This window comes from Poecilia formosa, unplaced genomic scaffold, assembly GCF_000485575.1.
Source record: "Poecilia formosa unplaced genomic scaffold, Poecilia_formosa-5.1.2 Scaffold5, whole genome shotgun sequence".
Taxonomy (NCBI): Eukaryota; Metazoa; Chordata; class Actinopteri; order Cyprinodontiformes; family Poeciliidae; genus Poecilia; species Poecilia formosa.
Genome location: NW_006799944.1, coordinates 4,146,259 through 4,159,434, shown reverse-complemented (window position 1 = coordinate 4,159,434; position 13,176 = coordinate 4,146,259). Strand labels below are relative to the sequence as shown.

At 38.4% G+C, this 13,176-nt stretch overlaps 2 long non-coding RNA genes across 2 annotated transcripts; one reads left to right on the top strand and one right to left on the bottom strand.

Moving 5' to 3' along the window:
• Positions 1-10,502: 10,502 nt before the first annotated feature.
• LOC107837648 (uncharacterized) lies at positions 10,503-11,596 on the top strand. The gene is made up of 2 exons (XR_001663690.1): positions 10,503-11,134; positions 11,165-11,596. It is a non-coding gene; the product is annotated as an uncharacterized LOC107837648 (long non-coding RNA).
• LOC107837642 (uncharacterized) lies at positions 11,145-12,888 on the bottom strand. Its single transcript, XR_001663685.1, has 2 exons — positions 12,481-12,888; positions 11,145-11,588 (listed from the first exon to the last, which is right to left on the bottom strand). It is a non-coding gene; the product is annotated as an uncharacterized LOC107837642 (long non-coding RNA).
• Positions 12,889-13,176: the final 288 nt, after the last annotated feature.

Sequence of the window (13,176 nt, the reverse complement as noted above, 5' to 3'; positions counted from 1 at the left end):
ATAGAGGCCACTTTTCTGTTGAGCAGCGTTGTATTTGTCTGCGCATGTAAGACATGCCCGGTACACGCCTGCAAAGCCAAAGTCTCATACTTCAGTGGGTCTGGATCCGGAGGACTCCCAAGCGGACAGGAATGAGCCAGGGTTAAGTATTGTATGTCGAATATTAGAGAATTTATAAAGTGGTCACATCCCTTGAATTTCAGAATTCGACAAAAACAAATCACTTTTTGGTTTTACATGCCCATGTAACAGAAAACATAATATACTTTATGTTCTCATTCTATATGCTCAGACGTATGTCTATGTCTGAGATCGGCCCAGTCAAAGTCCAGACTACAATATAATTGAGAATGTGGGGTGAGACCTAAAAGTTTGCAAGGACTTTTCATCCAGTAGATCCATCCATTCTGAGCTCAAGCTATTTTACAAGGAAGAAACATTTTTCTCTCATGGGCAAAGCTGTAGATACACCAACAACACTGTAACTGCAGTGAATAGAAGTTCTGCAAAGCACCGGCTTACTGAATACAAATACATGGGACCTTTCTCAAGGCACTTTGACTACTATTGAAACAGTAGTGGAGCTGGAGACTGTGCTGCAAAGGGATGGGCAACTCAGGAATTAGTCTCTGCCTTTTTCTTCAAGGTGCACAGTCGAGGCCTGTACACATTCGGGCATTCTGCTACTCCATATGCAAAGACAAGATATACAAACACCTTTACGCAAGCTTAAGAAATGCATGGGTACAACAGCCTGCATGAGCTTTAATGAAAACTGCTCACCTTTTTTCATTCACCAATCCAATTCCCTTTAAATAGAGAACGTATTATACAAAAATATGCACCTACTCTGCCCATTTGGAAAAGGTTCAAGCTGCCAGTTAACCGCACGTTTTTCTGCACGACTCTGAAGCTTCTCCATAAATATCCTGCTCTTGCTTGTGGTGTCTGAAATTGCTATTTGCATAACTCTTAACATAGTATTGGTGTAGTGTAAGCAGCTCCTTGAATGGCAGAAAGGAAGAGGAGCAGGGTTAACAAGTGCATAGCAACAGCCTATAGTGCAAACGCTTGTCACTCACAACAAGGGAACCCCAGATTGTTCAGCAACGCATGAAGTGACGAGATGATGTGGAATGTGACTGTCGGGTTTTAGGAAGAGCTCTGAAGACCCCGAGTTTATCAGGTTTCCACACTTTACCCTGCCTGGTACATTCCTCGCCAGTGTGACAGAGGTAGGGAGATATAGTGCATAGGGGTTGTATCTGGATTTCATCACTATTGAGCAATCCTGCTACCAATTAACTCTCATAGAGAGGTAAGTGAAGCAAGAACTCCTTAAATTGAGCACTGCCACTGTTGATGTTTAAATACTGATTTTTAAAGAGAGTGACAGTGGTTGGTATGCATTTGAACCACCAGGACGCAGTAAAAGGAGAACTGAAGTCGCTGGTTTACTTTACCTATATATTGTGGTTAATGGTGATTAGCATAAACACACAGTGCATGCACAGTTTGAAATCTGGCACCCTATTCATGTGGTAGCCATGCTTGACCCCTTGCAAACATGGCTGCCACATGTTTGCAAGGGCTCCCGCACAATGCTTGTGGGAAACTGAAAATGGAACTTCTTTCAATTGTCCCGATCTTGGCCAGCCAAGAAACAAAGACCCTGCTGTGTGTCCTGTGTCTTTCTCTGGGTCTCTTCAGGGTGGGATGTGCCCAGAAGATTTCACAAGGGAAGCTAAACTTAAGCACCCTAACCTGATTCCAGAGCCACCTGAGTGGATTTGCTCTGCCCCTCCCAGATGACCAAACTTCTCACCCTGTGAAGGAAATGTATTCTTGCCCCTTATAACCCTGATCCCCTTTCATTTTGTTTGTCACTACCTTGTGACCATAGATGAAGATCTGAACGTATATTAAAGTAAATAAATATTCGCCTTTTGGCTCAGCTCTTTCTTCACTACGACAGATTAGTGTGGTGCTGTACTGATCTGTCTATCAATGTCCTATTTTCCCTCATTTGTGAAAGACACTGAGATATTTAAGCTATTCCACTTGGGGGCATCACATTGTGAAGTGTGCGCCCCCTATACAGAGGCTATAGACTTTGACGCAGCCGTTCCAAGTTCAACTCCCTTGGAAAGACATGTGGTACATTTGCCACATGTCTTTCTCCCTCTTCTCTCTGCCTCTTTCCTGTCAGATTACTTTCAAGTAAACGCAGCTAAAAAAACTTAAACAAAAAACAAAAAAACAAAAAAACTCCTCTACTTGGGGAGGGACCTTGTCCCTAACCTCCAGGTTTACACAGGACGACTCTATTTACTGATTAGTTGAAGGTTGTTTTATTTAGGGGTATCAGAGCAGAGGAAGCTGAATCCATTTGCAGACCACATTTCAGGATCTATTGTGTTTTAGACTCTCATATTAAATTTAAATAAAATACTATAAAGTGTGTAGTTGTAACAGGACAAAATGATAAAAAAAATACAATAGATATGAAGACATTTTGCAAAACACTGTAATGAGGTACTTGTTTAATGACAAGCTCTTAAAATCAGTTATATTTTCCACCGTCTTTATAGAAAAAGCTAAACTCACATGCAGTGGAAGCTAATTGGAACAAAGACAACAATGAAACACAGAATAGCAATCTGATTTGAAGGGACCTAAATTTGCATTTATTTATTTTTTTTCAGTTGCATGTTTAATGGCCAATTTCAGCTGGAAACAGTGGGCTAATATTTGGCACAAGAAAAATATTTACAAATATTTGTAATGTGTGATTGCAGATCCTCATTCATTTATTGCCTCAGTCCCCCTCTTCTTGTCCCCTCCTCCCCCTTTCCCCTCCAGTTCCCTGTGTTACAGCCATTTACCTAATTGGATAAAACGACTCCTGGATGTATGCCAAAGGGGCTTTATAGTCCATGTTTGCGATTCAGATGTTTGATTATAAGCTCTCTTTGATAATTACTCCCAGTTTGCTACCAGCCAGTCAGGCCCACTCTCTTTATCGCTTCCTTGCTGCGTAGTGAACAGCAGTGGTGTGTGCCCAAAATCAACCACCAGGCTGTAAAAGGTACCGCAGCATGCCTTCTGGGCTCCAACATCATAGGCGTGTTTTGTGCCCAGTTTACCGAGGCTAATTATCCCTAATTCGAGGTAATGGCGTGATCAAGTGTGCGCTATTATCACAGATCCCCACTCACCCTCCTCTCTCAAATGGCTGGTCCTTCAAAGGTTAGTATTCCCGAGCTTTGTTGTACTTCTCTTGATTGGTCTTCTGCTTCCACTTCCTCTACTAACACATTCCTTCCTTTATCACCATCTGCTCCTCTCGGCTTGGACCACTCTACATTCGCGCGCATCTGAAACGCAGTTAATGCATCAAGGGCTCATGACTGTAAGTGAGTGAGATAGGTAGCCTCACCTGAACTGGCCCTGAGGGGTCCTTGAAGCTGATGTGGTTATCAGTGCACCGAGAGGGAAGGAGACATAATCTATTCCGTGGCTCGTGGGGGTCTTTCATCGACCTTCCTGCTCTAAAGGAGTCTTTCCTGAAGGTCTTGGACTGCAATATGCCCAATCCCAGCCATCCCTCCAGCTCCACTGATACGGCCCAACTCTATTAGGTCTTGTCTGCATGCTTGAGCTCATGTCAGGTCTACCCTCACATCCCACAGGGCAGCTCTGGAAAGTAAAGACCCAGAGGATACCCTGAAAGTTTAGAAAGACTACTGGAACTTATCCCACCTCTTGAGCTGGAAAACTCTTTATTTAAACATTTATTCTCTTATATCCATACTTCCCAGTAAATACTAAGCATTACAGGCACCACCAAACTGATAGACATTTTTAAACTGTAGCTTTTAGGACTTGGGCTGTTTTAGTTTGTTTTAAGCCTCAAAAAATGCTAAAACTCATTATACACACTAAGAGTAAAAGCTTGAAAAAAGGTGATATTAGGTATGACATCACACCTATAGTTGAAATCAAAAGTTTGCAATACATTAAATAAAAAGACATTCACCTCTTTTTTTTCCAAATCAGACCAAAATGCTCTTATTTTAGATGATTTCTATTTGCTGAATGATAAAGTATGTCAGATTTATTTAGTCATGTTCTCAAAGATGGACATTTAAAAGTATTTGTTTTTATTTGGTGTACATACACTTCTAGTTTCAACTGTAATCTCTAAATAAATCAACTTGGCACTTTATAGCTTCTGGAACTATTGCACTTTAAAACGAGTAAAGTGCAGTAAAGGTGTTGTGTAGGTATTAGAGTAGTTTTGAGTTCAAGAAATTCAACCTGCCAAAAAATAAAACATGGTTTTTAGTCAAAGGCTTTAACCTGACACATTTACATGCAGTACAGCTTCGGCCGCCGGTGAAATACCACTACTCTTATCGTTTTTTCACTTACCCGGTGAGGCGGGAGGGCGAGCCTGTAGTGGGCTCTCGGTTCTGGCGTCAAGCGCCCCGCGCGTGCGGGGCGTGACCCGCTCCGGGGACAGTGGCAGGTGGGGAGCTTGACTGGCGCGGTACACCTGTCAAACGGTAACCGTGTCCTAAGGCGAGCTCAGGGAGGACAGAAACCTCCCGTGGAGCAGAAGGGCAAAAGCTCGCTTGATCTTGATTGCATTTTAAATTGTTAGATGGCGAAATTGTTAGAGTCTGGTGCCAGTAGCCGCGGTAAATAACGGCAATGAGCAGCTAACTGACGGCGGGCAAGACACGTCTTGTAAAGCAGTGCTTGAAGGGCTTGGCTAAGGTATGCGCACTGATCCGAAGCCCGGACAAGTCAGCTGGAGAAAGTCTTTAAAGATGTAAGCCTCGCTGTGGATTCAGCGATACAAAGTTGAGTTTTCTACTTAAACCTTGTGGCTAATGTTAGCGTTAGCTTATGCTAGTGGGCAGTTTTATCGGACGTTACTCTAGTTAAAATGTGCCGTTTGGGTGAAACATTCTAACGGACAACGTCTTTTACCTTATTTTTTTAATCTTATTTTCAAGTATATTATGTGTGTGTTTACTGTCGCTAGCGTCAGAGACTAACGGGGGGGTTACGGTTCGGGCTTTTAGCTTCCGAAGCATGACGGAGCCCAACTAGCGTCATGGCTAAACAGTAGCGCAGCTCTAGTATCAGAGTTCCGGTTCAGCTAACCGTTCAGGTTCAAAGTTGTTGCTTTTAGACAAATACGACCGTGTCCCTTGGTGTTCCCGTGTTATTTCGTTTTATTACCTTTGCATGTATCTTGTGGGGGGCTTGTGCGGTGGTGGGACGGTGCTTGCTTGCTTGCAGCGGTGTGTACTGGCTCCGGTCTGCTCACTCGTCGCCATAAACTCGCTCTTCAGGCTGAATCCAGAAGTAATTCCACGGAAATAACTCAGGGAGGACTCCTTTATTTACAATCCGTGTCTCCGGTGTTATTGGGCTGATCCGGAGTGGGGTGGGGACCATGGGCTTTGTGTTTATGCAGCGTTAGCTTTAACTGTTAGCGACAAATATTTACAAGCCGCCATCTTCTCAACCCCAACGTATGCTCTGGAGCAGGCAAAAAGTCCTCCGCCATTCAAAGTAAAGGAAAAAGGCCGTATGAGAAGTGTTTAGTTCAATGGGGTATATGCCACGGACTTCCGTTTTAGCACTTCCGCATTTTTTAGCCACATAGAATGCTTCCGGTGCACAGGCAACAGTATGTTAACTGTGGCTCCTCGGTCGCTGCAGGACTATTTATGATGCTTATGGCTGAATGACAAGACGCCCATTTATTTTGTCCAGTTCTACTTTTAACACTTAAAAATAGGTTTAAGCGCATAAAAATAAACCACAGATATTTAATATACCTCCTGCATATACACCTACTTTAACCTTTCAAAAACTATTCTTTTTGGCCATTTTTTTGGTCTTTAAAGTGTCAAAATGTCATGTGGTGCGACTGTCCGAACTCCATTACTGTTTCAAAAATGTCTTTAAAAAAAACTTTAAATCTGTTCAAATATATTTTCTTTCCTATTTGGCATGATTTAGAAAGTGTTTTCTTCATCCTATACAAATTTTCAGAGCATTTTTAGTTATAATTCAATTATAACATTTAAACAAACTTTGTCCGAAAATCTCCATTTAGCAAAATGTCGTGGTGCGACCGTCAAGAAATTCCAATTTTTGGACTTATATTTTGAATTCCAGCCACAAACAGGAAGTTGCATCAGCCAACATTCTGCCAAGAACCCCTGAGCCAGCAAAGAGGTTTGTTACTTTTTATCAAATTTGAAAAAAAGTATCAGTTTTAGCAGTAGGTATGTAGTGTCCATATTTGGATATCATGTAGCGTAACCTCAAAAATACAATTAATAAGTAAATATTCCTACAATTTTAATTATTAATTTTATATTAGCCTTGTGTTGGAAGCTAGCTTGTTTTTTTAAGGAGACTAATTATTTGCTTGTTAATGTTGACTGAACATGAAAATATCATTTGGTGCGACCGAGTAGTGGTGCGACCATTGTATTGTGTTTGTAATGACACTTTTATGCTCTTGTAGGGTAGTTTTTGTGCTTTTATTTTTTTAATATTTCCAGAATAGGTTTTTGTACAGTTTTAATCATTTTGAACAATATCATGAAAATACAATGGGGTGATTCTCACGAACATGTCACAACTTATAGCAAAAATAAAAATGCATTGTATACACACAAAAACACACCTTCTTTATAAAATAGAATCTAATTTTATTGTTCAATGTAAAATTATAACCTCTATGCATATTTTTAAGGAATTTTTAGACATTTTAGTCTAACTTTGAGGAAATAAATTCATTACCGTAACACAATTTTGATGAAGAAATATGAAAGCACAAAAACATTTTTCTACTTTTTTGGACACCATGGACTTCAGTGTCCACAAAGGAGAAGGTACCAACAAAGAATAGTCATTAATAACAAAATGTATTATTTTAATGTAAACAATTATTTCATTACTGTAACATGAATTCAATTTTTAAAATCAATTTTGTGTTAAATCATTAAATTGAAAAAACAACACAACCATAATATAAAAGAGTCTGACCATTTCATTGAGGAATTAAAAAGTTCATGTAATTATTTTATTTAATCTAAATAAATTATCATAAAATGAGCATAGCGGTAATGAAAAAACGTATGTCGGTAATGAATAAGAATGTTTCGGTAATGAACACTTTATAACTACACTAACAATTAACTACACATAAACATTAAAATGACATGTAATCCTTAACCCTAACAAAACATACATCTGTAAATTATTTGACCAACACTGAGCCATGGAAACAAACCCACAACTAACTTTTTTTTTTCATCTCTGCTTATTGTTTGGAATGTAAGGTTGGGCAATTGGATGGATTCATCAATCCTCGACAATAGTAGGGCTGCAGTGATACAATAATTTCACGATACGATACACGATATTCTGCTCACAATATGATATATATTGTGATAATCAGCAAACGACACAATTCAATGCATTTTTGCGATTTTCTGAAAGATTTAAGAGTGAGAGTAATTTTGGTGAGATTTTGTGACTGTTATAGAGTTGAATTGAATTAAATCAATTAAATTAATTGAATTGAATCGTATGTGACCCCAAAAGCAAAGCATGCATGGATCGTGTATGTGTAAAGTGCTGCTTTGATGAAATTGAATTCCCTGACACAGACTGCATTGAGATTTCTTGGGAACAGTGGGAGAGGGTTACGTCAACAACTGGTGAGAAAACCTTTGCAAATGTTTTTTTTTTTTTTTTTTTTTAAACTATACAGGAACAATTCAGGACTTAAAAGAACTATTTCAGAAAAAGCTTGAAGCACTTGCCATTCATCAGTTTAACTGGGTCCACCAAACGGAGCAGTTCCGTGACCTAAAGCAAAATTTGACTGAATCAGAAGCTGTTCTACATATTGACTTTTCTGAAAATTACTCATGCAAGATGAGCACAGAAATACAGTCTTGTCATTTTGGAGGCAGCCGAAAACGGGCCACAATTCACACCGCTGTCCTCTACAAAGCCCACAGCACCAGATCTTATGCTACAGTGTCAAACAGCCTCCATCATGATGAGCGAGCAGTGTTGGCACATTTGGAGCCCATACTGAAAGAGCTTCGCGAAACCAGTCCACAAATTACAGTTCTTCATATTATCAGTGATGGACCTGTTACACAGTATAGAAACAAATCAAACTTTTACCTCCTTAGTACTGTGCCTGTCCTGACTGTGTTCAAGCACGTGACATGGAACTACTCAGAAAAGTGTCGTGGAAAGGGTGCCCCAGATGGCATTGGTGGTGCTGTAAAGAGGGATGCTGATCTCTACGTTAGACGTGGTGGTGAGCTGCAGACACCCCTGGACTTGTATGGGATGCTAGCCAAAAAATCTGGGTCAAATATTACTTACCACTGGATTAATGATGAAAGCATACAGAAGTATGATGAGCTGATCCCAGAAAATTTAACTGCTGTGAAAGGAACCTCGAAGATACACCAGGTTTTGTCTTCATGCGCAGCCCAGATCAGTCACAGAGAAGTGTCATGCTTCTGCAAGCATGCAGTAATGAAAACATGCCTCTGTTACCAGCTAGTAAAAGTCAACCTGAGAGAAACTGTGTTTCATTGAACCTGCACCAAGCAGTCCTGAACCATCAAAGGAACAAGCCAGTCTTCAAGACTTAAGTGGCAAGTTTGTGATTGTGAGCTATGATGAGGTACCATATGTGGGCCAGGTACTTCAAGATGTAGGAGAAGAGGTCCAAGTGAGCACCATGCAGCAGTCTGATGGCAAGAACATGTTCACCTGGCCACGAACTCCAGATGTAATCTTTTACTACAAGAAAGATGTACACGCTGTCATTTCAGAACCTGAGCCAGCAACATCACAGAGTTCCAGGTTGAACATCCAAGACCGGGAAAGGTTTACAAATGCTTGAAAATAAGCATTTCTCTTTGTTCAAATAGACTTTAAAGTCTCCAGCAGTAACATGATAGTCTGAAGTTCATTGAAATCTTTTTGATTTGAAAGAAGCATGTTTGCAATGTTTGAAATGTTACAAAGTTGTTGATTACTGCCTGTATTTTTATGTAAATTAAATTGGTGTGTTTAATTTAGACACAAAAGAACACAAAAAAACTTGTTTTTGTAACTGTTACTGGATGTTATATTTTTATGCAATAAAAAGATTTTGACCTGTTTATTGGTCTACATTTATTATATGAGTCATTTGGTGCGACCATACATCATGTGGTGTGACCACTTAACGAAGCAACTCTATTAAATTGAAAAAATATCTAGTTTCTGGAGCAGAAATATGAATCACTAAGACAGTATTCTCAAGTGAATGGTATATATATATATATATATATATATATCTCACAGTTTGATGAAATGGTGAAGAAAAATAGTGGTCAAGTCAATTATAAATGGAATTTTACAGTTTTTTTGGGGGAGAAAATGTAATAATTTCCAGAAAAAAGTAAAGAAATTTAAAAACTTTATTTCTAAACACCTTAAATAAATGAAAACTTATAAAACAAATGTTTAATACATCATGGAATATATCTTATTTTAAGATAAATCACGGTCGCACCACATGACATTTTTAAGACCACAGCCAAATCATATTGATAAAAAACCTCTGAAAAGGCATAATTTTAACGTGAAATTATGATTTATATGTGCTCAACATTTCAAATGTTCTAGTAATTGCAATGGGTATACATATTTAAAAAATTTTTATTTTAGCCTGGTGGAAATCCTTATACGTCATTGAGCCTTATATAATTATTCAGACGTCCTGAAACGCTCCAACAACAACAAAGGATTTAAGCTGGATGTGTCAAAACTTCACAATAACTTCGAAGGTAAGTTAATAAATTGTTTGTATTCACCATAATGCCTCATATGTCTGACGTAGCTAACAGGGACAAGCTTAAAAAGGTGCTATGTAAACGTTGTGTTTTGATTATCTGTGCAGTGTGCAATCTACATATCTATGCTTTATAGATAGATATAGATATATATCTATATAAACATATATAGATGTCTATATTGTGCCCCAGCTATCAGTCGAAGCTGACGTTAGCTTCTGAATGTAGCACCTAATTCGGAAAATAGCTAAAGTGCACTATCTTGAGCTTTTTTAATGTGTTGTACTTTAAAAACAACACCTAGACATTTCAAACCTAAGTAGATTATTCTGTACTAACAGCAGAATAAATAAAACATTTGTGAAACCTTCTAATTGATTTGTGAAATTTGTAAAATGTCAATAATAGATTCCAGAACACATTAGATCTGAATTGTTAAATTGGTATTATTTGTTATTTTAACTTTCCTTTTTTTTTCTCTTTTTTAATTTTTATTATAGTTGGAGTTAGACAGGAGTTCTGTTGGATGGCTTCCTGGAGGGATGAATAGGCCAAGCTAATGTTGCCATCAACTTTTCTCCTGCTATTAACTTTTTTTTTTTTTTTACTTTATATAGAAAGTATTTCTATCAGTTGTTCTTTTTCCATTTTGTATACAGTGTTTGCTCTATTTTTTATTTTATTTTTACCTTAATCCTTATCTGGTCAGTTGAGGTGGAAATCTGCATCCTCTTGGTTACTGACAAATGTCAGAACCACATGGACTGAGCTGGTTACATCAGATCAATCTGAATCTTTATTTCTCATTAAACAACTTCTTGTAATTTTAAGACATTTTTATAAAATTGCACCTTTATTCTGCTGTAACGATGACGGCATTCTTGCAATTAAAATTTCTTGTGTCCTGACCGTAATGCTCCCTTATACAACCCACAGAACAGATGGTTGAAATAAAGGCACTTTTTGAAAATATTGTGATTTTATTATAGAAATTGAGGGCAGGAGGAATAGATTAAAATCAAATCAGGTATGAAAAAAAACCTTGTAAGTCATATCATCCAGCCTTACTCAGTATATTAAATTATATGACTAACTACATAGTACTTAATATTCACATTTCTTTGCTGGTATTACCTAAATGTGTTGCATTTTACCATCTCACTTGAATTCCTGATCTACATGCAAATACTTGATAAAATGTAAACACAGAGAAAAGGGAAGAAAAGGTTTGTGAAATGTAGAGTATTACAAATGAGATTCAATTTTATTGTAGGTACAAACAGGATAGCAAAATGAACAGTGAATATATAATATACTTCCTAGCAGCTAATCAGACATCAGACTTGTTTGCCTTTACTGGTAATGAAAACTCATCACTCTGGAGGAGAGGAAGCCCGGCTCAGCCCTGTCCAGGATGACTGCAGTGTCAAAGTCTGCAGTGTCTACATGCAGACTTTGTCTGCCAACAAAGTCTGCAGGTAGATTTTTGCATATCTGGTGCTCCGGTTTCCAGATCATAGTTTAACCAAGTAAATAAAAAGTTAGTCCATGTTGTGATGATCCGGCAGTCAGTGGACTGATGGACGCCGTCAGCTGGTCCAGGTGCTTGGATCCAATGGAAAGGTAATCAGCACAGCGATCATGGCTCAGAAACGCATCACGAGGTGTTACGATGCAAACCTGAAAAATTAAAAAGAAAAAAAAAACTAATAAGCTTCCATATTTAGCTGCCCAACATAATCAAAACTAATAAATCATCAGCTCTTTTTGAGAGTTTGCTTGAAAATAAATTGACTATCTCAGGAAATTAAATGTTTAAGTGAAATAGTTCTGGTGTCACAAAGAAACTACAAAAATGTTTCAAAGGTGTAACAAAACTTTAGTTACTGAGTAAGAGTGAAGTGAAATACTACTTAGAAAATGCATGTTAAAATCTGAATATTCTTTTGAAAGTGTGCAGCTGAAATTAATTTAAACTACTAGCAGGCAAAGCATAATGTTCGCCTAATATCTGCACCAACAGTAATACAAAAAAAGATGCATATAAGGCATTAGTTTATAAAATTTATGCAAACCTAAATTTACCATTTTAAAAACAAAAAGCAGCGGGAGGATGTAACTTCATAACCTCATTTTCTAAGCAGAATCTCAGAGGAAAAAAGGAGAAATTACGTAACAGATTAAAGCAGCCAGGTGGAAAAATTCACTCTAACGTGGATTATAATTATGAAACGGCAAAGGTAGATGTCATATTTTCGGGATTCTGGAAATACGTGATTTGTACCATTTGTTCTTTGGGTTTTTCATGTGGATCGGTGCCACTTAAACGGCTGTAAGGCGAAGGTTTTGGACCTTAATCTGACTACTTGTGTGGTTTGGATCCGGCTGAAGCGTTGCTGCTCTCGGCTGTTCTTAAGTTACCGTCCTCGGTATCGGAGGGGCTCGTCGCTCCGACTGCATGTTAGATGTATTTTGTATAATTGTCATATAAACAAAAGCTAAGGAGTTGCCTAAAAATAATTTCATACTCCGTATAATACAAACGCACATCAACACAAACGTACTGACTTACCTTGTGTCGAATCGCTGCCTCTGTTCTCAGCCTGTTCCCGTAGCAATGGATTTCGTCTGGCATTATTTTCCTCCAACACATTATTCCAGTGAACGAAGCTCGTACAGCTTCCTTTTAACTTCCGTCTTCCCATTTCTGACACTGGATCTTCAATATCGTCAAGCTTTGAAATAGCAGGCAGCTACAAACTGCGTGTTAGCTGTAGTGGCTAAGTTTTGGCTACAGTCCGCTGTCGCCTTGATATCAGCAGGAAAATGAAAAAACTAAGCACTGGATGGTACCGGCTAATTACTGGACACAACGGCACACCACAAAACTCAGTTGTTGTACCAGTAGCTCACAGATGTTTTAAGTTTTGCGTCTTTTTCATGGTACAGATCCTGCAGCTTTGGCTGAAAACAATAGGAGCCAGCAGGACCCGGAACCAATCTATGTGGCATAAATTCAAACGGAAATACATCCTTTCGAGGCATATACCCCATTCTATGGGACATTAGAGACTTTTAACTTTATAAAGGTAGTGTTTTTATACTGATTCCTTTTTACATTTACTCCGAAATAAAACCAAAAATATGTTCTATATATGTTCTATAATATAAACATATGTTATATATATTTTATAATATAACATAATATATATATTCTATAATAAGGGTGCCCTCCCACCCTTTGCCACAGGCCCTGCAGGTTGTATTC